A 23,827-nucleotide genomic window follows, 5' to 3' on the forward strand; every position below is an offset into this window, starting at 1 on the left:
AGCTCGGCGAATCCATTCACGTTTCATATGCAGTAAACATTATGTTGGGTTGGCATGGTCTTTCAGAGGACAAAGAGGTAAGCCATTTTTATATTTTTACTTTATTTTTTTATCGTAACGTTGTGCCGTACTGCTTCTGTCTGACAATGAATGACCTGAAAAAATTACAATGGTATCTGACTGCCACTGTTACCGTTCCTGTTATATATATATATATAAAAACAACTTTAGTAAGGGGGAAGTGTAAATAAATTATAGGATTAAGATGTGTTATCAATGAAAAAATTAAAAGTGTTCGTTGGCTGTCACTGAGTAGCATTTGCGATCGCTACACAAAGCTAACTAAATTACCCCCAAGAACGGTAAGAGACGTAGGACAACCAGAGGATATATAAGAAAGACAGGGCTGATGGTAAAGGATAGCTTGTTGAAACCGGAGAATTTCATTGTCAGTCGCATCGATAAAAAAAAAAGCTAAAGCTATGCTTAGGTCGGCTCGTTTTTTTCGTCTTTTTCAGCCTTCGACACTAAAGCCATCTCTTTAACTGAACATTTTTATGTTCTTCCACATCTATGCCAGTCAATTTGGCACCAGGCAAATCATTTTCGGAGAGAATTGGTAGGTTTAGCTCTGTAAACATCTCCTTCGTACACGATTTCCATTCATTTCCTATTAGGGACAAACGGTGGCTTGTCCTAGCTTTGTCCCAGCTTAGCAACAGTAGCTAATGCCATGAATATTAATGAGCGGAAGTGACGTGTTGCTTGCGGTACAGCATTACGATTAATTACGATTAATTAATTTTAAAGCTGTGATTAACTCGATTAAAAATTTTAATCGTTCGACAGCCCTATTCACAACATTAAATGACTTCCAAACATAGCAAAGGTTATTATGTTTTTGTTTGTTTGTTTGTTTGTTTGTTTTTTAAATGAAAAAAAAAACAAAAACATGAATGGTAACACAAGTTACTTTGCCAAGTAACTAATTACTCTTACATTCAGGTAACTGGGTTACTAAATAACTTTTTGGGAGAAGTAATTTGTAACTGTAATTAATTACTTTTTAAAAGTAAGATAAACAACACTGGTCATAAAGATGAAGTCTGCAGAATGAATAGTGACAAAAGTGGAGATTTTATTGTGCCAATTTGTTGCTGAACACAATTTGCCTGGAACCATTGCTGATCACTTCTCAGAAGAAATGTTCCCTGACTCAAAGATTGCATCGTTTAGTTAATTTTATCAATTGACCTTTTTAATTTATGATTGGACACACTAACGAACTACCTTCAAGTCAAACTGAATTGCGAGCTGAAGTGCCACGAAGTGCAGCCATCAAGACATGATAGAAATAGCTAAAAGTGCTACATACAATTATATTAAAAAAAAAAAGTCACTGTTAAATTTTAGTAATCATGATGTAGCTGAAAATATTCATTGTTCTTTGATTGCACCAGGTTATATGTTACAATATTACCAATAAATTAATATTATTTAAAACATTGAGTTTTATTTTTGTTTCATATTGAACGCTATATACAACGTTGTAAGATTAGTCAGCAATTTGTAAGGGCATACGTCACTATTTTTAAGCTTGCCAACGGCCTCAGGTTGACAGGTATGTATTTAATTTGATTAATTGTGGATTTGCTGGTTCCGTGTACACAACTCATCCTTACACTCAGGTAACGCCAAGACTTTGGTCCATACAGCGTGTGAGACTTCCCGATTGGACCATCAGTGCAAAGGCAATGACACCCTCTTGTGGTAGCCACTAACTGGACCTTTTCCAGGGGACTCCGGGCATTTACAACACAGAACAAAAAAAAAAAAAAAAAAAAAAAAAAAAAAAAAAAACTGATACTTTACCCGTCTAACCACAATGTAAAGATATGCCTCTGGTTTAGATGTTTCAGGATATACTTTGGGTGAAAAATTGAAAACGTGCTGGCCTAGGAATTTTGAATACAAGCAAAGGGGCGGTGTGGATAGCGGAAGAAGCAGGAAGAACACAACAACGGTGTACTGTTGCTAGTGTCACCTGCATGTAAAACAAGACACCTGTTCGCAGCTCTCGTTCGCAACAGGTATCTCGTTGCAATTCGTTTCTCAGGGCAACAAAGAACTAAGGTCAGATGTTCTTGGTGACTCACTTCGAATCGGACCAAAACGAACATACAAGGGACACGTATCTACACAGGAAAAAGAATACTAACACGTGGGCCAACATTAATCAAGCCACAGGTACGATACATTTAAAATTTCTCTGAATAAATATTTAGTAAGGTTTATCATTATTGATATTATTATCATTGTAGTTGAAATAAATATGCTATGTTTAATATTGCTTGATTATTGGACAGAACTATGCGCTCAGGCGCGGGGTACTTTTGCTTCTTTATACAGTACTGTTGGCCTATTCGAAATATGCCACGGTTTTTAGAGTTCATTGCCTCATGTAGTCTGATAGTGCGGTCGATTTGCATTCTTGTTTTCTTATGTTCCAACCTTTTTTTGTTGCTAAATCCATTGGCCTTTCACGTCACACACTAGTAATATTAATTTTCATTTAATACAATACAGTAGGGTGAACAAACATCCTCTTTTGCCCGGACATGTCCACTTTTTATATCCCGTTCGCGGCTTCCGGTGGGGTTTTATAAATTTATGAGAATGTACGGTTTTTAGAGTGACGATTTACACAGAATACTATGGTACTGTGCGGCCTGTGACATGTTCCCAAAGAGCCTGCCCAGTTGTTAAGACTTGTGTTGAATACGTATACAGTGGTACCTCTACATACGAAGTTAATTCGTTCCAGGACCTTGTTTTTAAGTCAAAATGGTCGTATGTCAAGCAGGATTTTCCCATAAGAATGCATTTTAATTCAATTAATTTGTTCCACAGACCCAAAAACCTACACCAAATTCTTAATAAATACTGATGTTACTAGTGATAATATCAATTACAAAGAGAGAGAGAAAAAAAAATGTAACAATGTTTAATGTAACAAAGGTGGCAAATGTGTTTGCGTGGTGTACCTGAACGCATCGCGTGGCTGACTTGACGGCGTGAGCCTTTGTACTTTCATTTTGTTTACTTGCTGCGGGGAACACTATGCTTGTTGTGTTGCACAAGTTGATGGAATAAATGATCAGAAACCTGACGAAGCTGGCAATTTCTATGGCGATGTTACCACAATAATAATTGCCAACTTATAAAGACTGGTGAACGGAGGAGGACCGCCGAGATAGAAAGTTTACGGCTGTATTGTTTAGCCTTATCACGGATGCGCAGAATTGCGCACCCCACGCTCATATTTTTCTATCATATCCATCATATCCATCTTCATGTCAATGGTAAACGGTGATCTTTTTCCTTTTTTTCACCACCTGCACTAACATTGTTGGAACCCATCCTGATTTCTCTCACAAGAAAATATGCTGTGTGTCCGTCCTGCGGGAAAAATAAGAAACTGCGGTGCTGTCATAGATCGTTGTATTTAGAGCATGTCGTCAGATGTTAAAAACAAATGGCGAGTCAGATATAATGTCGGATGTGAAAAAGATCGTGTGTCGAAGCGATCGTATGTCGAGGTACCACTGTATAATTAAATGCTCACCTGTTGACTTCTGTTGGAGCTTTGTACTGGTGTGATGTGTAAAATCCAATTTGGTGTCTCATCGTTAACGCTGCCGATGATTATCAACTTTTATAGCAATGTTTGATTTTTGCCTCGGCTTCCGGCGCTAGCTGTCAGTGAGGTAAGCCGCGCTAGGCATTATGGGATATGTAGTTTTGAACTGCTGCGTTTGGAAACATGCTGGTTGAATTGTCAGTTTATTTTGGTTATTCTTTGCATGCAATCTAGAACACTGAATGAGAATAATAATGGAGTGGGAATAACAATTTGTCAACGACAAGTATGGTGATAGTCTTGAGGTTACGGTTTAATTTACGTTATTTCACTGGAAAGAGAAATGAGTTTTTGGTTAAAACTGGATTTTCTGCAGAAGAGGTGTTATTTAGAACATCGTTTCAGATTTATTATTTGTACAGTAAGAATTGAAAAGACATTCATTTTTGGTTGGTGCAAATTTACCAGTAGCTGCTTTTTTGTGTATATTTTCAATTGTTTGAATTGATCTTTTATATGAGTTTCAAGGTTGTTTCATTGATGAGATAAAACTTGATGTTTCACAGATTTCTTAGAACTATGATAATGGAGAAATTGTCTATGCATAGAAAATGACACACTCTGAGGTGAGGACATTTTGGAACAAATGTTTAGTCAGATACACCTAAGTGTTTTTGAGGAAACTTTAAGGGATTGTTAGCCAGGTTATCAGAACAACACAGAAGGCTGCAGGCTTATAACATTTGGGCTGTGACTCGTGAGGTAAATTAAAATGGCGAATGAAGTCCCTTAGTTCGAGTGATAAGTCTTTAGTCAAATTATATGTTGGATGCAAGAGCCAAACAGTTTTTGGATTTAGCATCTTCATTGGAAGAAGAATCTGACTAACCAACCAAGAAATCAAAGTTACATACTTATATTACACCCTGTTACACATCAATGACAAATATTCTGATGTTTGTGCACAATGTTAGCAATGTTAGCAAGCATTTTTAATGTACAGCACGTACACACTGATACATTTGCAAATGGCTATCAAATAGAAAAAATAAAATAGGAGCACGCTACTTAAAGCTACTATAGTATGTCTCTTTCTCGAGTGTCAAGTTCTTTTTATTTTCAGGCGTGAAAGTGGCTAGAATAAAAAGTTTTTCACATGCATTAGGCTACTGCATTACACTTACAAGGCCTACATGAGAAACAATTTTCATTCAAAATTTGTATTTTAAAGTAACATACATGAACAAAATAAGTACAAATGACCTACATTATGCTCAGTGAAATGGAATATATTTTGAAGATAAAACAAACATAGGAAATAACTAGCCTAACATAGGTAAATGAACAAAAATAAGTCCAAAGTGCACATAAACTGTACTCCCAAATGTATCACATTTGAGAAAGCATTTCCGGACCGCATTGCAGTAAAAAAAAAAAAAAAAAAGTTGAAAACCTTATTGTGTTCAATCTCACTTTAGTTATATTTGTTTTACAACGAGAACTGCATGTAATGCTTAATGTGTCATCTATGATACACATTCGTGAACATATACATACAAATTAACTAAAACCATTTTCATTTTCTAAATTACGTTTAAGGACCACATATAGCTTTCAAATTGAAAAAAATCTGAATTTTCTGATTCAGAGCTGAATGAGAGCTAACTATCCATGCTGATCACAGGTCAGTATGGGAGCTGGGAGAACTCCTTGCTGTCCGTGGAATAAATGAATAATAAATATTAGGGGAAACGGATGAGGCTACACAATAAGCCTGAACGATACATCGTTTAAACATCGCCATCGTGATGTGCCCGTGCGTGATAGTCCCATCGCAAGCACGTGCGATAGTTTTTTTTTTTTTTTTTAATCCACATACGCCGTGCTTTCTGCTCTGCGCACAGGCTCACACCTTCCCTCTCCCAGCCCTTTGTTCCTCTCAGTCACTGGCACTTGCTTATTAAAGTTAACGATGGCTTTGATTTGGCAAAAGAAGCCGGGCAGCAATCTGTCAATCATCGTTTAACTTGTTAAACAGTTTCTGCAAGGAAGCCGCGCTGGAATGAATGTGTGTGTGTGTGGAGACGTTGGAGACATATAAAATAAATGCCAGAAGTGATCAGGAGGAGTTTGAAATTTCTACATGTCACTCCAAGAGTCACAGGTAAGGTAGGTAAACAGAAGCATTTAATAAAGCCAAGCATTTTTCTACTACAGTACTTTATTCTTGTTCAAAAATGATTTGGTTGGACAGTTATGCTTAAAACTGATAATAATTACGACACTTGAAGTGCTTAAAAACCATTTATTTATATACGTTTTTTAAATCACTTTGGGGGAAAAAGTGAGAAAAAAACATGTCTTATATGTATCTCTTTCCAATGCTAAATCTGAATAAATACACTGAGTACAAAAACCACACACACATACAAAAAAAAAAACAGTCCTTCCAAACAGCTATTCAAGTCATCTAGTGAAAATTTCTTTTAAAAAAAAGAAATATATATACAGTATATATATTTTTTTAATATCGCAATATAATATCGCAATATATCGCAAACCCCCCAAAAATCGCAACAATAGTTTTTTCCAATGTTGTTAAGGCCTACTACACATGCACTTTATTATGCTTGTTGTTAACACGTGTGTATGTAAATCTAAGCTTAGTACATTGTTTACCTCATGGAGATGCCTGTGTGGCAGCCAGGCATGTTGTTTTCAGCATGGGGTTTTGACAGTTGCCGTCATATTTTTGGGATCAAAGCACCGTTCCGCCCTGTTCCAGTGTCGAATTTCTTGCCGAAACGATGTTCCGGCTCGTTCCAGCCCACTTTTACCCCTGGTTAGTTTTCATTTCGGACGCAGACTAGGCCTTTGGTGCCTTCCCCGCCCCCGTTGTCTTTCTTTACACTAATTACTCTCTTTTTCGTACAGCCAAAAGCAGAACACTGGCTTATTCCTATTGCCTTCTCCCTTTCTTTATGTCATTTTTCCGAGTTAAATCAGTATGTATGAAACAGTTATACACTACATGACTGATGTGTAGCACAGATGCAGAGCAGCAGATTGGGATCAGCAGATCTATAGTCACACATAATCAAAGTATGGCAAAATAGATTAACCTACTGCAACATGTGGAGGACAAAATACACAACATTCTCCTTTTCATACAGCCCTTTGTTTGAGGAAAGTCAGTGTAAAAGCAACTATAGAAAATGACAACTTGCGTGTAAATAACATTGCCATCGCAATAGCACAGGGTATTTAAGGCATAACTGATGTCACGATCGTTGGTGGACTATCTGAAATACTTGAATTTAATTGGCTTAAAAACCTCAGGTATTCAAAAAAAATTGCCCACTTCCTGTAAATATTGGCCTTTATTGACGTTTTCCCCAGTATTAAACAACAGAAAAATGAAACTGTTATTTTTTAATTCCTTAAACAAGAACTGCTGGGAGACATTTGATAAGAAGATTACAACTCCTTTGAGTTTTATGGAAACTTTGGAATTGGTAGTTTGGATGGATCGTGGAGTCTGACTAGCTGCGTCAGCATTTGGTAGTGTCGATGAACTGTTAGGTAAACTTCCAGAAAGCATCTAATCAAAAAACAATGCTGCTGAAATCCTCGCTCAGGCTGAGATAAAAGCCTTTCATTACTATCCAACCAGTTTGCAACCTCTCTGAGTAACTCAAATACTCTGTGAAAAAGGCTTTTTATCTTGTAAAATCTTATTCATAATAACATGACCTCATTTTACAATTTAAGGGCCATATTACACAATTTGTTATTAACAAAGGGTATTTATTTCATTTTATTTTGACCCTTTTGGGGTTCCATAGTTGGGACCTTTATTTGTGTTGCATTGAATGAGGTGTGTCCAAACCTTTGGCTGTACTGTATGCCTGTTGCAGTTTTACAAATTGTCAAAAGTGAGGGAATTAAAGTTTCAAAAAGCACAATTGCCGTGTTTGCTGTCTGTAAAGCTGAACAACTTAAATGTTTAGGTAGGACAGAACACATCATATTATTAAAGTAAAAAAAAAAAAAAGTTACTGTGAGCTACAATTGCGGACTGTTTATGCGTCTAAAAACCCCCCAAAAGCGACTGGAGGCAAAATGGCAGACGGGACTCCGGCATCGTAAAGTCTAAATCGCGTAAGTCGAATACGTCATAACGCTGGGACTACCAGTAGATATAAGATAGAATACTGTTTCTGTACGAACCCCTAATGATTTTAAATTTAACAATAATTGTCAAGACTGTGCTTCGTGTTACAGGTTAAGTTTTTCTTATGAAACCTTGTTAAGGCTGTCCTATTTTTGGAATGTACGTTTGATCAGTGGTGGTGATTCAAACAAGAACAGCTTTATATGGTATTTATATTTTCTCAAGAAAAACATTTGTTAAACTGTGATTGCCTACATTTTTATCTGAGTCGCAGAAAAATGGATGACATCTCTTTTGTTCACATAAAAATGTCCACCAGTCAAGATGGTCCATTTTTTTCAATAACACATAAAAAATTTATTTTTTTGCTGAAATTAATTAAATTATTAATTTTTCATTGTCATCAATCTGTTTTTGAGCAAACTGTAAATAATGACTAATCCTCAGGATTAGAGATGTCTGAGATTAGAGATTAGAGATCCCGATCACGTCATTTTCAAAGTATCGGAATCGGCAAAAAAATCGGCCATGCCTTTTTTAAAAATATATATATACTGTATATATTTTAATTAAATCGTTTTCTAATTGTATTTAACGTTACAGACATAATATGTTACACTCAACCAGAGTCTTTAGTTTAGGCTTAAGGTAGGGTTATCAAAATATCCCGATAAAGGCGGCAATTAATTTATTTAAAAATGTGTCACGTTAAAATATTAATGTATGCGCTGCACCATTCTTTCATTCATTGTCGCGCTCAATCTGTAATGACGCCATTTTACCAATATAGAGAGATAAAAGGCAGCACTAAATGAGTCCTTTGGAGCCTTTCTTCAATTGGCTGAAGCCTTGCAATCCCTCTCTCTATAATTAGAAATATCATGGGAAGCAATGTGGGGAACAAGGTGGCAATTGAGCTTTGTCTTAACACCTTAAGTTTTTTCCCAAAGCAGAGAAGATATATCCATTGGTAGCACGTCGCACAGTCATGGTTCCACTTCCCATTATGGTTCCACTTCCCATCATGCATTGGGGTATGGCTGCAGTATCATTTACTGAAAGCTCACCAAATACACTAGATGACAATATGTAGTCTCAATATACAAAGTCACAAGTCTTTCTATCCGTGGATCCCTCTCACAGAAAGAATGTTAATAATGTAAATGCCATCTTGAGGGTTTATTGTCATAATAAACAAATACAGTACTTATGTACTGTATGTTGAATGTATATATTCGTCCGAGTTTTATTCATTTTTTTCTTAATGCATTGCCAAAATGTATATGATCGGGAAAAATGATTGGGAATGATTGGAATTGAATCGGGAGCAAAAAAAAGCAATCGGATCGGGAAATATCGGGGCCGGCAGATACTCAAACTAAAACGATCGGGATCGGATCGGGAGCAAACAAACATGATCGGAACAACACTACTCAGGATGCCTACATTTCATCTGCAAAATTGACAATCCACTTGTTTTGTGGTTCAGTGATGTTAATGGAGATGGAAAAAAGGCCTAACATACCATAGCAAACCAAAGTCAGAGTTTTGGTATCGTGACAACACCAGCTTAAAGCACTTTTATTGGTAGGGAATGTTCACAAGGTATTATTCTGAGGGCTTTGTTTTTGAAGCTTCACTGCGTTCTTTTAACATTAATACATTTGTTGTGGGTTCAGTTCCCTCTCAGTGATGATGTGAATGTGAGTGTTAATGGCTGACTGTATATGGGCTTTGCAGCTGACAGGCAACCATTTCAGGGTGTGGTCCGCCTTTCACCCATAGTAAGCTGGAATGGTTCCCAGTACTCTGTGACCATAAACAGGGCAAGTGGGATTGAAAATGGATAATGTTTGTTTTAGAAACCTACAGGAAGCTCACGCACCATTGCTGTTACCAGTCCCACACTTTAGGAATCACTGGTATATAGGATAGATACGGTAGTTTCGGTATTTTTTGTTTGTTTATACCCAAATACAAGTGTTTATTTTATTTTGGTGACGTCACATAGTGTTTGGTCTCCCTACTTTCACTTTCTTCAGCAGTAAATGTCCAATTGAACTTGTTGTCAGCCTTGAAAAGGTTCAATGTCAGTGAGCAGACAGTGAATTTTCACTTTAAGATACTGTATATTCATTATTTAAATCAATGCCTAGGACATTATTAAAGGATATTCTGAGGCAAACAATAGCAGACAGCTGCACGATACATCTCAGAGGAAATGAAGTTCAATCTAAAAACAAATGTGGGAACCACAATCAATCAGCCGGTTTTCCATTTCTCTCTTTATGTAGATTAAACGAGCAACACTGGCACTTGGCTACAGCTTGTCTGTCACTGTGTCTACTTCTACAAGTTGATAAATCAGCATCTGACTTTCAGCAGACAGCTTTCTTTTCCGAATTGGCTTCTCATTTATGATTCTTTTTAATGTTTTGTTGTGCTGTCACGAGCATCTGATTGTTCATCTTAGCCAGCATGGGCATAAGAGCTTGTCTACACAAATGTCAATGGAGAAGCTACCGGTATGTTGCTATACCATTTGTTTCAGCTTTGTCAGTTTAAGTCTTCTGACAGCTCCCTGATTTGAATACAAATGGACTCATTTTCTTGCTACTTGATGATCTTTCCTCTCATTTGCCCGCTTGCTGTCTTTGATATGATTTACCATTTTATTTAGTTAGTCATCTATTTTGACAAAAAAAAAAATAAATTCTGCTATTAGAAATAGAGATGTCCCAATCCCGATCAATCGGGTCTGATCACGTCATTTTCAAAGTATCAGAATTGGCAAAAAAATATCGGACATGCCTTTTTTTAATATATATATATTTTTTAATTAAACCGTTTTCTAATTGTATTTAACGTTACAGACATAATATGTTACACTCATCCAGAGTCTTTAGTTTAGGCTTAAGGTAGGGTTATCAAATTTATCCCGATAATGACGGTAATTAATTTTTTAAAAAATGTATCATGTTAAAATATTTTAACGCAATTAATGAATGCGATGCACGACCCGCTCATGCATTGTAGCGCTCAATCTGTAATGGCGCCATTTTACCTATACAGAGAGCTAAAAGGCAGCGTAAAATGAGTAGAGTGAATTTTGGAAGCCTTTAGAGCCTTTTTTTTAATTTGGCTAAAACCTTACAATCCCTCTCCCTACGATTAGAAATATTGTGGGAAGCAATGTGGGGAAGCAAGGAAGTAATTGATCTTTTTCTTGACACCCTATGTTATTTCCCAATGCAGAGAAGATATATCAATTGGTAGCACTACGCACAGCCATGGTTGCACTTCCCATCATGCATTTGGGCATGGCTACAGTATCATTTACTGAAAGCTCAACAAATACACTAGATGGCAATATTTAGTCACAATATACAAAGTCACATTTGTCCTTTAAGAATTACAAGTCTTTCTATCCGTGGATCCCTCTCACAGAAAGAATGTTAATAATGTAAATGCCGTCTTGAGGATTTATTGTCATAATAAACAAATACAGTAATTATGTACTGTATATTGAATGTATATATTCGTCCGAGTTTTATTCATTTTTTTCTTAATGCATTGCCAAAAGGTATATGATCGGAAAAAATTATCGGGAATGATTGGAATTGAATCGGGAGCGAAAAAAAGCAATCGGATCGGGAAATATCGGGATCGGCAGATACTCAAACTAAAACGATTGGGATCGGATCGGGAGCAAAAAAACATGATCGGAACAACCCTAATTAGAAACATATCATTTTGAATGATCTGTCTTGTTGCTCCCTTTTCACGTCATATCCTGTGCAGGCTAGTTTGAGTTTCATCCATTCATTCATTCATTCATTTTCCATGCCGCTTATTCCTCACGAGGGTCGCGGAGGTGCTGGAGCCTATCCCAGCTAATAAATCTATTTTTGATGAGTTATTGAGGGCGAGTCAACTGGAAGAGACTAGACAATCAACTCATCATTATGTGCCAAATAGGGGTATGCTCATCTATTTAATCATTGCAGCAGGCAGTCTCCATTTGACATTGTTTATGGACTCGTGAATAAACCTCAGAAAGGTTGACAAAGATGAAGGGAGGTGGCTAGAAGCACAGGGATGTCAAGTCAGACAGCAACAAACAGGTGCTTAACAGTGGATTTTCATCCTTCACATTCACTTTGTGAAAAAGTGTGTGAATATTGTGCTGTTTGTCGAACCATAGGAGTGTGTTTGCAAGACATGCTGCTACTGTTGACAGCCTATGTAATTGTTTCTCAGCCTTTCAGACTTGGACTCAGCCACAAAATGAAAATGCTATTTAATGTCTTTTTCCCCCTCTAATAAGTGATGAACCCTTTAATATTTACAAACCTTTTCTAAAGGCAAATCCAACTAGTTAAAAAACTATGCATGTTTGGTAGTTAGGTTGTGTTAGGTTAGGTTGTTAATCTTACTTTTAAAAAAAGTAATTAGTTAGAGTTACAAAATACTTCTCCCAAAGGTAATTGAGTTAGTAACCCAGTTACCTCGTTGTAAGAGTAATTAGTTACTCAGCAAAGTAACTTTGGTTACTTTTCATCTTCTACACGTTATACATTCTATAACATCTTTCACATCAAATATGTTTATATTAACTGATTAAATTGAACTGATTTTTTCATTCAAAAGAAAAAAAACCCTGGGTCCCACACAAAAATATCACCTATATATGAGTGCAATGTTATACAAACTTTAACTTTCAAATGCTGTGAGAAAAAAAGAACACTGACCCCCTTACCGAGGTACGTACTTGGGTGTATCGTCATACCCTTAATATATGTAGATATATTTTTCATGTTGCAGGTGAGGCTCTGAGTCTTTTGCTTCTCCTATCTTTGAGGACAAACGGATATTTTTGGTAAACAAAAAAAATATACAGTGGGGAGAACAAGTATTTGATACACTGCCGATTTTGCTGGTTTTCCCACTTGCAAGCCATGTAGAGGTATGTAATTTGTATCATAAGTTCTCTTCAACTGTGAGGGACGGAATCTAATACAAAAATCCAGAAAATCACATTGTATAATTTTTAAATAATAAATTTGTATTTAACTGCATGAAATAAGTGTTTGATACATTACCAACTAGTAAATATTTCGGTTCTTAGTTCTTTTTTAAGAACCCCTCCTGTTCTCCACTCATTACCGGAAGTAACTGATCCTGTTTGAACTTGTTACCTGTATAAAAGACACCTGTTCACATGCTCAAACAAACAAACTTCAACCTCTCCACGATAGCCAAGACCAAAGAGCTGTGTAAGGACATCAGGGATAAAATAATAGACCTGCACAAGACTGGGATGGGCTACAGGAAAATAAGAAAGCAGCTTAGTGAGAAGGTAACAACTGTTGGAGCGTTTATTAGAAAATGAAAGAAGTTCAAGTTGACGGTCAATCTGCCTCGTTCTGGGGCCCCATGCAAGATCTCACCTTGTGGGGCATCACTGATCGTGAGGAAGGTGAGGGATCAGCCCAGAACTACACGGCAGGACCTGGTCAATGACCTGAAGAGAGCTGGAACCACAGTCTCGAAGAAAACAATCGGAAACACATTACGCCGTCATGGATTAAAATCCTACAGCGCACGCAAGGTCCTGCTGCTGCATGTCCAGACACGTCTGAAGTTTGCCACTGACCATCTGGATGATCCAGAGGAGCAATGGGAGAAGGTCATGTGGTCGGATGAGACCAAAATTGAACTTTTTGGTCTAAACTCGGCTCGTCGTGTTTGGAGGAAAAAGAAGGATGAGTACAACCCCAAGAACACCATCCCAACCGTGAAACATGGAGGAGGAAACATTTTTTGGGGCTGCTTCTCTGCCAAGGGTACAGGACGACTGCACCATATTGAGGGGAGGATGGATGGGGCTATGTATCGCCAGATCTTGGCTGACAACCTCCTTCCTTCAGTGAGAGCCCTGAAGATGGGTCGTGGCTGGGTCTTCCAGCATGACAACGGCCCAAAGCACACAGCCAAGGCAACTAAAGAGTGGCTCCGTAAGAAGCATCTTAAGGTCCTGGTCACCAGATCTGAACCCGATAGAAAATCTATGGAGGGAGCTGAAAGTCCGTGTTGCACGGCAGCAGCCCCGAAACCTGAAGGCTCTGGAGAAGATCTGCATGGAGGAGTGGGCCAAAATCCCTGCTGTGTGTAAACCTTGTCAAGGACTACAGGAAACGTTTGGTATCTGTAATAGCAAACAAAGGTTTCTGTACCAAATATTAAGTTCGATTTTTGTGATGTATCAAATACTTATTTCATGCAATTAAATGCAAATTTATTATTTAAAAATCATACAACGTAATTTTCTGTTTTTTTGTATTAGATTCCGTCCCTCACAGTTGAAGAGAACTTATGATACAAATTACAGACCTCTACATGCTTTGCAAGTGGGAAAACCAGCAAAACATTAACTCGGGTTTCACTCAACCAAATTGTAGTAACACGCCCCTTCACATCCTCAGTACTCGGTAACGGCATTGCAAAGATGGGAAAAGTAATTAACTGGATTAGTCACTACTGAAAATCACACCGTCATACTCTAACGCCATTATTAACAACACTGGTTGCTATAGCTTTACTTTATGTGCCTGATGATGTTACCGTGTGTCATAACGGTGAAAGGCAGAGAGGAAAAGATTTGAGAAGGTTTGCAACAACATTGTAGTAATACATTTCTCAAACTGACACTGTGGCAGGCTGCAATCAAGAAAATATGCCACACATCATTAATCTAACTTTGACTGCTTAATTCACATTTGACAAAAACTGAGTTATTATTTTTCCAAAGATTTATGACTTATCCACCCTCCCCCACTTGCTCTTGTTCTCTAAGGGAGCAGCTTTGCTAAACTTTTTCACTTCCACTGCAAAAAGCAAACTCTTTCATTTCCGCCATAGCTCACTGAGTGGAATAAAAATGTCCATCAACATCGTGCTCACAAATTAAACATCTTTGCTATGGATATTGGTTGTGTTAGAAAAGTGTTAGAAAGTCTGCTTTTGTTTTATCAACTGATTCTGCAATGGTAAAAAGCTATGCTATCAGTCGATTAATGTAGAAATATCTGTTAAATAAATTACAGTATCACGAGTGAAGATTATTAAATAAAGTCTGTGACTCCAGGAAAAAAATCCTTCTACACAACATAATGGAAGCGTTTGTTTTATGGCATAGTGCCACAATATATTATGACACCTATACTTTTAATGGAGGACTTTTCCTTGTGGTGGTAGCAATTTTTATGGTGTGGTTTGCTGCTTCAGCGCAACTTGGACTGAGTTTAGGTCACTGCCCACACTCATCAGTAGTAAATAACGCGGCTGTGTCACTATGCTGTTAAAATGCTGCCAAGACATTTTCAAAATCAGCTTATTTGGGTTTTATGCATTCTCTGGGATTTTCGAGATTTTATCTCTAGATTGTACTGTACATTGTAGAAGGGAAAATGCTTCATGGATTTGATTTCCCTATTCCCACAGTGAACTCAGTAAAAGTCTTTGGATGCCTTCTTTCATCATTTCCTTCATGTTGCGAATCTGTACTTCTATGTCTGTACACTGAGAAACTCGTCCCACATCATAGCCAACAAGATGTTACCCACTCAGGTTACCCAATCTGCCACCTTGTCTAAATGATAAGTCTTGGCTGGCAACAACAATTGGCAAGAGATGGAGTTCAGGAAAAAAAAAAAGGTGGAAAGTATGTTTAAAATAGTGTCTTAGTCTTGTCTGATGTATTTTTACTCAAATTTGGCACTGCGGTTTGCATGGCCAGCACAACAGTAGAGCTTTTGTTTCACAGTCATCGTTCAACCTTCGGCTTCAGCCTCCTGTATAGTGTTTGCATAATCTTCTATGTTCTTGCTTTTCTCTGGTTTCCTCTTAAAGCCCTCCAAAACATGCTTTCTGGTGAGTTGAAGAACAGCTGTGCTGTTTCACCAAGCCTCCACCTAATCTATGCTTGGCAAAAACACGTTTCTAACCCACTTAAGACTTGCTACTAACTGTTTTTACGTTTCCGGTGCTGATTTAATGGACCAAAGGCTTGTTGCTTTATGTTTGTGCTCGTACAAGCATGTGCGCCATGCACAAGCTGCAGTTACGTTTTAGCTCATAGGTGGCAGTCGCGAGTAAATAAGTGACAAACTCCATATAATACCTTTAACTTGCAACCAGCTCAGGATATACCCATCTCTAGATCAACACTAATGGCTCAAGCATTACAGAAAATACATTAGTGTCACGTTCTGCTGCTGGTTAGTTTATGTTCTGTTACAGAGCTCATTGTGGGGGGCGTTCCTGACGTCGCACCTGCACTCAATGCAGGCTCATCAACACAGCATTTAAGCACGGCTGATCCCTAAGAAAGCTGTCGAAATATTGCTTGCTGATCGCCATTAGATTCTCGCACTATAGCCTTGCTACTTGCGCTTATTCCCTGCTTAGGATTTCGTTTGTGTGCTGCCCTCCGTTGAATCTCTACCTTGTGCAGGTATTTGAGTATTTGTATTTTGCCGGCTCTCTGCCTATTGTCTTAGTTACCCTCGAGTTTGTATTATTGAGCCCCGTCGACGTATTGTCACGGACCCTTTTTGTTTTTTCCTGCCTTTCCGCAATCGCGTGTTGTTTTTCGTTAGTGCTTAATAAACCCTTGTATTATCGAGCCCCGTCGACCTATTGTCACGGACCCTTTTTGTTCTGCCTTTCCGCAATCGCGTGTTTTTTCCGTTTATTATTAATAAACCCTTGTACGCCATCCCGGCTTGTTGTCTGCTACTTGGTCCAACCTTATTTCCGTATTCGCGGACGTAACAGTTAGGTTATCTGGTGACCACTGATACTTTTTATATTCTGAGTGTGATGTAGTGTTGCAACGATTAATCGATAAACTTGAGTATCGATTTGAAAAAAAGATTCAAATTAAATTTTGCTGCTTCGAGTATTCGTTTATTCAAAGTGGCGTTGTAATGGTTTATTTTGAAAGTGCATTTAGTTGTATTGATTTGAGTGGATACACTGACATCTTGTCTGCCTCATTTCACATGGGGGAATCCAGCAGCTCCCTGTTAAGACTAACATTAGCTTTTGTTTGAGCTAATGTTTATTTTTAATGCATTCGCAATTTAGTTTATAGGTATATTTAGCTGTTTTTGTGGGAATGTGTCTGAACCATTTTTTAAGAGCACTGTATAAAAAAAATAGCATTTTGTAGCATTTAAGCTTGCTGAATTTTGCTATGTAAGTAGCATACTCTCATTTATTTACTTTTTTATACTGTTTGAGGCTGAGCTCAAGTATTTAAAATTTTCAAGTTCCTTATCCGATTACTCGATTATTCGAACTAACTAGTTCATCGATTAATCGACTACTAAAATAATCGATAGCTGCAGGCCTAGTGTGATGTGTTCATCTAAAGCAAAATTATTGATTTTTTTTTTTTTTTTTTAAATTTCAAAATATGCATGATTAAACAAAAAAAAAAATACAATAATCTTTTTTTTTTTTTTTTTACAGCGCAGAACAGTCAAAATCAGTTTATTTATCCTTCCATCATCTGAAGCCTCACAAGGGTCACGGGGGTGCTGGAGCCTATCCCAGCTAACAATGGGCAGGAGGAAGGGCTAGTCCTGAACTGGGTGCCAGTCAGTCACAGACAAATCAGTTTATATATTAATAGTGATATTCTTAAAACACAATGTCCCATCATTTAGAATGGCTGGGGATTACTTACTGTACTGTATGTGGAATTTGTGGGCTACCTGAGGCATAGTGGCACAACGTTGGCCATCCATGCCTTACAGAGTGCTACAAAAACAAAAATATCAAGCAAAAACCAACTGAACTATTTACGGTTACACTTTGTCACATTCCCTATTACTGTGTGTCCGTCTCTCGCACCCTGTCCTCTTCTGCTAAAGTGCAACCTCCAGTGTGAAAAAATCTGTCCCCGTAAGTGTATTAAAACCTTGCAGTGCAAGAGATTGCCATTGGAGGCTGCCATCAAAAGAGAGCAATTTATGCTCTATTTTTAAATGTTCAAGCAATTAAAATATAACTGTTTACAGCCTGGTGCACACTTTGAATTTGGTCTGGATGGTTGGTGACATCATTTTGTACCAAAATGTAAAAATGCATTTCTTTCTGGCACTCACCTCCCACTACTAGAGCTTTCCTGTGGGATGCTTTCTTTTAAAAAAACAATGAAAATCAAGCACGACTAAATACATTTCATGTCAACTAGTTAGTGGGTACTTTTCCAATATAGCAAACCGACCAGGCATCGACATTGGCTCTCAAACACATCTTTCAAAGTACTGTATTTCGGATGGAACATTTAATCGTGGATCAGGACTTTGTAAGGTATTGGTTAAATTAGGACTTCTTAACAAAGAGGCTTGATTCTTCCATACTCACATGACAATTACTGGTATACATATAATTTTAAAATTCAACTGAAAATTAAAAATAGTCATTTAAATTAGGGGCTGAACGTATTGTAACAACATTGGTAAAAGAAAAAACAGCCCCCCCCCAAAAAATCGACCCCCCAAAAAACAAGATAGTGAATACTTTTGCACACTGACTTTGGAAGTAGTCATATAATCAATTATGTCAAGGGAAAAGACATGGGGCTGTCAAGCAGCCATGTGTCAACGACTGTCTTTGGTATTTCTTTTTGTGCCCGTTGCTCTTTTTTTGAAGAACATTTTGCTCTTTCTTTAGGTTATAGAAGATGAGAGTAGCTCTGACAGTTAAAGCAAACATTAACGCTGCTACCTTTCAGTTTTTTTTTTCTTTTATTCAGGAAAGCTCAGCGGCATGAGCTACTTTTTCGTGGTATTTTTCTTCGCTTTTCCTAAACTTTTGAAGCAATTTCTTTAAGATAAACAGAAGAACAATGATAATGATTGATAACAAATATAATACAGTATACCCAACTGATAATCTAGATGACTTAAAAATATAATTTTAAAAGGAAATATAAATTCAACCCACCACTACCACCAAACAGTCGGACAACACAATTTGAAAAGGTTCCTGGGTGTCTTACACATTTTAATAATCTAGCTAATTAACAACTCTCCCAAGAATTGAGTGGGGCTTTATCTAGTTATGGGGTGATTGCCGGGCAGGATTCTTTTCCAAAGTCAACCTTACTGATTTGCTCGCAGAGTGATCGGGACTACCTGATCACTTTCAAAATTGTTAGATATCTCTTTGAGTGCCATTGACAGCGATAAATGTCCAAACCATTTTGACCGTCTAATTTATCATTTTCAATTAGTTTTTTATTTTATTATTCAGTGGTGATTTTTGAAGCTATGACTCCTGCCTCATTCCACTCTTTCTGTATCTCTGCCATAGTCTTGAATCTTCACTGTTTGATAATACATTGAAGCCCATGGTCATCTCTTTTGGTGGTGAACCTTCTCCTGCCACGTTTGCCCCTTCCATCAAACTTTCCATTGATATGCTTGGACCTGCACTCTGTTAACAACAAGCCTCCTTTGCTATAAACCTTTGTGGTTTACCTATCCTATGGTGGATATCGTTGTTGTACTTTCGGCCTGTCGTCAAGTCTGCAGTCTTCCCCATGTTGAACCGAACTGACTAGGCAGGTGCCGGTATGATATTCTGACGCTATAACCTTAAAACTTTTTTCCATTGAACAGGATTTTTATTTTTCAAAACATATTAGCAAATTGGAACATAAGTATAATATTAAGTTAAAATAAATAAAAAACAAACAAAATATTCTAACTAAAATTAAAATAAATGCATTGCTTTAGGTGAGCCCAAATCCACACCCACACCTTAACGTTATTATATTCAGAACAAAAATAATTGAATTATTTTCCATAAAAAGCACATGTGTAGAGCTAAAACGAATACTCGAGCAACTCGAGTAACTCGAGTTTAAAAACTGATCCAAGTAATTTTATTCACCTCGAGTAATCGTTTATTTTGACAGCTCTCAGCATCACGTTTTGCTCGGACTACTTTTAATGCGGGACAACGCGCTGATGTCACGTGCGTAGAGGAAGGAGCAAAAAAAAAAAAAAAACTTACTGTAACTGACAGCCGCTACAAACGACGCCGACGTTGCTAAATACGAGCTCGCATGATGCTACGTTGGTAGGTTGCGCCTGATGAGTCTCATAGAGATCACATGTATGTTGAACTAGATGCGAAATGACAGACTCGGCCGCATCTGGGCAGCGTTAGTAAACAGCTGCCATCTTAAAGCAGTGGGGCGCTAAGCGCTAATAAAGAACACTAAGCGCTAATAAATAAAGATTAACGTTACTGTCACTAACTCAAGTAACATTAGCCCTGCGGAGGGCTAGGTTTCTATTAATTATGACCACTGTCGATGCGTGGCTAACGTGTCTTACATACAGGCTTTAACATAACATAGCGTTGTGGAGTGATGAGGGTGTAAAATAAAAACTCAATAATGCTAACTATCAATTTTAGCTCAGTAGTCATTGCTGGATAAAACACCAAGTAGCACTGGTCCCTAATGTGCTCCAATACAGCCTGTATCATACATTTATTTTGAACACTGCAAAAACTCAAAATCCTATCAGGACTTACAGTTTAGACTAACTTAAAACTTAACTAGAACTTAAAAATGGCTTGACACAAATAGAAATTCAATTGAAACGTGGGAAAAAATCTTAACTTTTAAGTGATGTGTTTTATCAAGCGTAAGGGCATTTTTAGGTATATATATATATATATATATATATATATATATATATATATATATATATATATATATATATATTAATAAGATCTAAAGGTTTTTGAGTGAAAGCAGTGAATTTGTCTTTTTTTTTTTTTAATTATTATAGTTATATCTGAGATGCAATTGTTGGCTGTTTTCAACAATATACATCTATCATGTTTACATTATACACACACTCTCTTTCTCAACCCAGACAGTTGCCGGAGAGAAAAAAACACCACATTTTACCACCGCTAGACACACTAAACACACTGGAATTAACGTTCGTAGCTGGTGGGAAATGTTCATGAAATCGTTTACTAACCTTTAATTTTGTATAAATGCGAAATTATATAGGAGGTATTGCCTCCTTGGCAGCCACCCTCCACAGACATGTTTAATATGTCTGTTGCCCCTCCATCTCTAAGCCGTGGCCATTTGTAACTTTTCTGTAGCCGAAGTATTCCCATACCAGCAATTTCGTTTTCTTCAAAGTGGGAAAAAGTTCAAGAGTTTCACCTCCTCCAGCCATCGTGTAGCACGGCTGACTCACTGACAATGAGCAACAACCGGTGGGGGAGTGTTGAGCCTAACAGCTGCAAGTTAGGGAGTACTCCATGCATTTTTGGGACAAAAAAATAGCTAATACTGTACCTTTAATTTTGTATAAATGCGAAATCATATTGGAGGTATTGCCTCCTTGGCAGCCACCCTCCGCAAACATGTTTTACATGTCTGTTGGCCCACCATCTCTAAGCCGTGGCCATCTGTAACTTTTCTGTAGCCGAAGTATTCCCATACCAGTGATTTCGTTTTCTTCAAAGGGGAAAAAAGTTAAGGAGAAAATTTTTGCTGTTTTTAAACCTTGACGCTTTCATTCCACGGTATACCTTGAAACCGGTAATCGACACATGTGTAGAACTGACACAATTCAAACGGAAGCAATTTAATGAAACACGGGGAAACCTGTGCAGGTGCTTGGAATTCAGAGGATGACACTCCGTTTTAAAGAATTCCTGCTAAATCCAAGCTTATTTCTAGAGGTGCACGATATCCATTTTTGGAAACCTATACGGATATCGATAACTTCCTGCTCCTCAAGGCCGATACCGATACAATAACCGATAATATATATGTATGTATGTATATATATATTAGAGCTGGGCGGTAAACCGAAAATTTACCGTCACCGAAATTCTTCACGATGACCGACGTAATTTTGACCATGTCGGTAAATTCGGTAAATTAATAAAACATGGAAATAGTCTTTTCATCCCGCTTTGACTCTGTGTTGTTCGTCTATGTTCATTCCCCTTTAAGAAACCAGTCAATGTACTTACGTAGGGAGTCACGTGATCATCAGGAAGCCAATCAAACAGAATCCCGGTAAGCTAACGCTAGCAGCTAACGCTACAAGTAAAACGTGATGGAGTGTGGCTTAAGGGAGGTTCGCCAAACTTTCACCCGACATTTAGTAGACTCTTGGTGGCATCCAGACGCGCTTTCACCCGCTCTCCTCCCTTGTTCTCACGAATTCCGGAGATGGTGCTTTCAGTGCTTTCTACTGGTAGCCAGGCAACAGGCTAATGCTAGCGGCCGCTAGCGGCTAACGTTAGCGCGCTACAAATGAACGTGATGGAGTCGGATAGCGGCTCTAATCTTGTCAAAACGGCTGAATTTAATGAGTGGATTGGGCACGGACTGCATCTAGCAATTATTATGTCGCGTTGTTTTGTATCTGACTGTGTGTGATTTCTCTTTTGTGATGGTAAAGCATTCAGCATAAAGCACAATCCAACGGTGAAACTCATAATATGACAGAGAAATGGCCCCAGCTATTTTTCTGTATGTGCTTAATTCTGTCATTATTGCTATCATAAAATCTTAAGTGTTTCATTTGCAGAAGATCAATATAGCTTTAATGTGTGTCTGTCTGTTTGGGGGTTCATGTATTTATTATGCATTATTTATTATTTATTATTTATATATATATATATATATATATATATATATAATATATATATATTTATATATATTTATTATTATTATTTATTATTATTATGCATTTATTAAAAAATGCACTGGGGGAAAAAAAAAACCTGAAACCATAAAGTAAACACTTGTATTGAATAATTATGTTACAGCAGCCATTAACAATAAATTGTCTTTTTGAAGTGTACTGTTCAAGCTGCAAGTCATTAGTGTTACAATGACATGTTTGCACAGGCATATTGATTTAGACAATGTACATTGTTCAAGCCATACACACTGTTATAAATGCTCATACTTGAATTCTTATTGTTTACAATACATTTTTATAAACTTAATGTTTAGACTGCATGTACAATTGTTGAATGTATCAAATTGAATGCTGGTAACTAAATCAACAAGAAACTGTTAATCTGTATTTCATGCATTGATTCAGATTTTCATATAACAGTCCGCTTGGGCGACTTTATCGTCATTTATCGTTATCGAGGTAAATCTGCTTAATTTATCGTGATACGTGTTTAAGGCCATATCGCCCACCCCTAATATATATATATATATATATATATATATATATATATATACAGTATATATATATATATATATACAGTATATATATATATATATATATATATATATATATATATATATATATATATATATATATATATATATACAGTATATATTAGGACTGTCAAACGATCGAAATTTTTAATCGAGTTAATTACAGCTTAAAAATTAATTAATCGTAATTAATCGCAATTCAAACCATCTATAAAATATGCCATATTTTCCTGTAAATTATTGTTGGAATGGAAAGCTAAGACACAAGACGGATATATACATTCAACATACGGTACATAAGTACTGTATTTGTTTATTATAACAATAATTCAACAAGATGGCATTAACATTGTTAACATTCTGTTAAAGCGATCCATGGATAGAAAGACATGTAGTTCTTAAAAGATAAATATTACTACAAGTTATAGACATTTTATATTAAAACCCCTCTTAATGTTTTCGTTTTAACAAAATTTGTAAAATTTTCAATTAAAAAATAAACTAGTAATTTTTAAATGTATATTCACCTGAGTTTTTGAACAACTGAGTGTAAAAAACACTAGTAGTGGATTCAGCATAGATTTGTCTTTGACCTAACCAGAATTTTCATGATGATATGAACATTATTATGATGAACTAAAACAAAGACAAGAACAGTTTTGACTTCAAATAAAGTGCCCATATTTATTTTTTCAAGTAAATATAA

The 23,827-nt window shown here is 37.0% G+C and overlaps 1 protein-coding gene across 2 annotated transcripts in view; it reads left to right on the plus strand.

Annotated features, from left to right (window-relative positions):
• The first annotated feature begins 1,868 nt into the window (after positions 1–1,868).
• LOC130905487 (protein turtle homolog A-like) overlaps positions 1,869–23,827 on the plus strand; it is a 105,165-nt gene continuing 83,206 nt past the window's right edge. For both annotated transcript variants that reach the window (XM_057818952.1, XM_057818953.1), the window contains exon 1: positions 1,869–2,247. The gene's annotated coding sequence lies outside the window, so the exon portion shown is untranslated. The remainder of the gene's footprint in view (positions 2,248–23,827) is intronic.

This window comes from Corythoichthys intestinalis, chromosome 17, assembly GCF_030265065.1.
Source record: "Corythoichthys intestinalis isolate RoL2023-P3 chromosome 17, ASM3026506v1, whole genome shotgun sequence".
Taxonomy (NCBI): Eukaryota; Metazoa; Chordata; class Actinopteri; order Syngnathiformes; family Syngnathidae; genus Corythoichthys; species Corythoichthys intestinalis.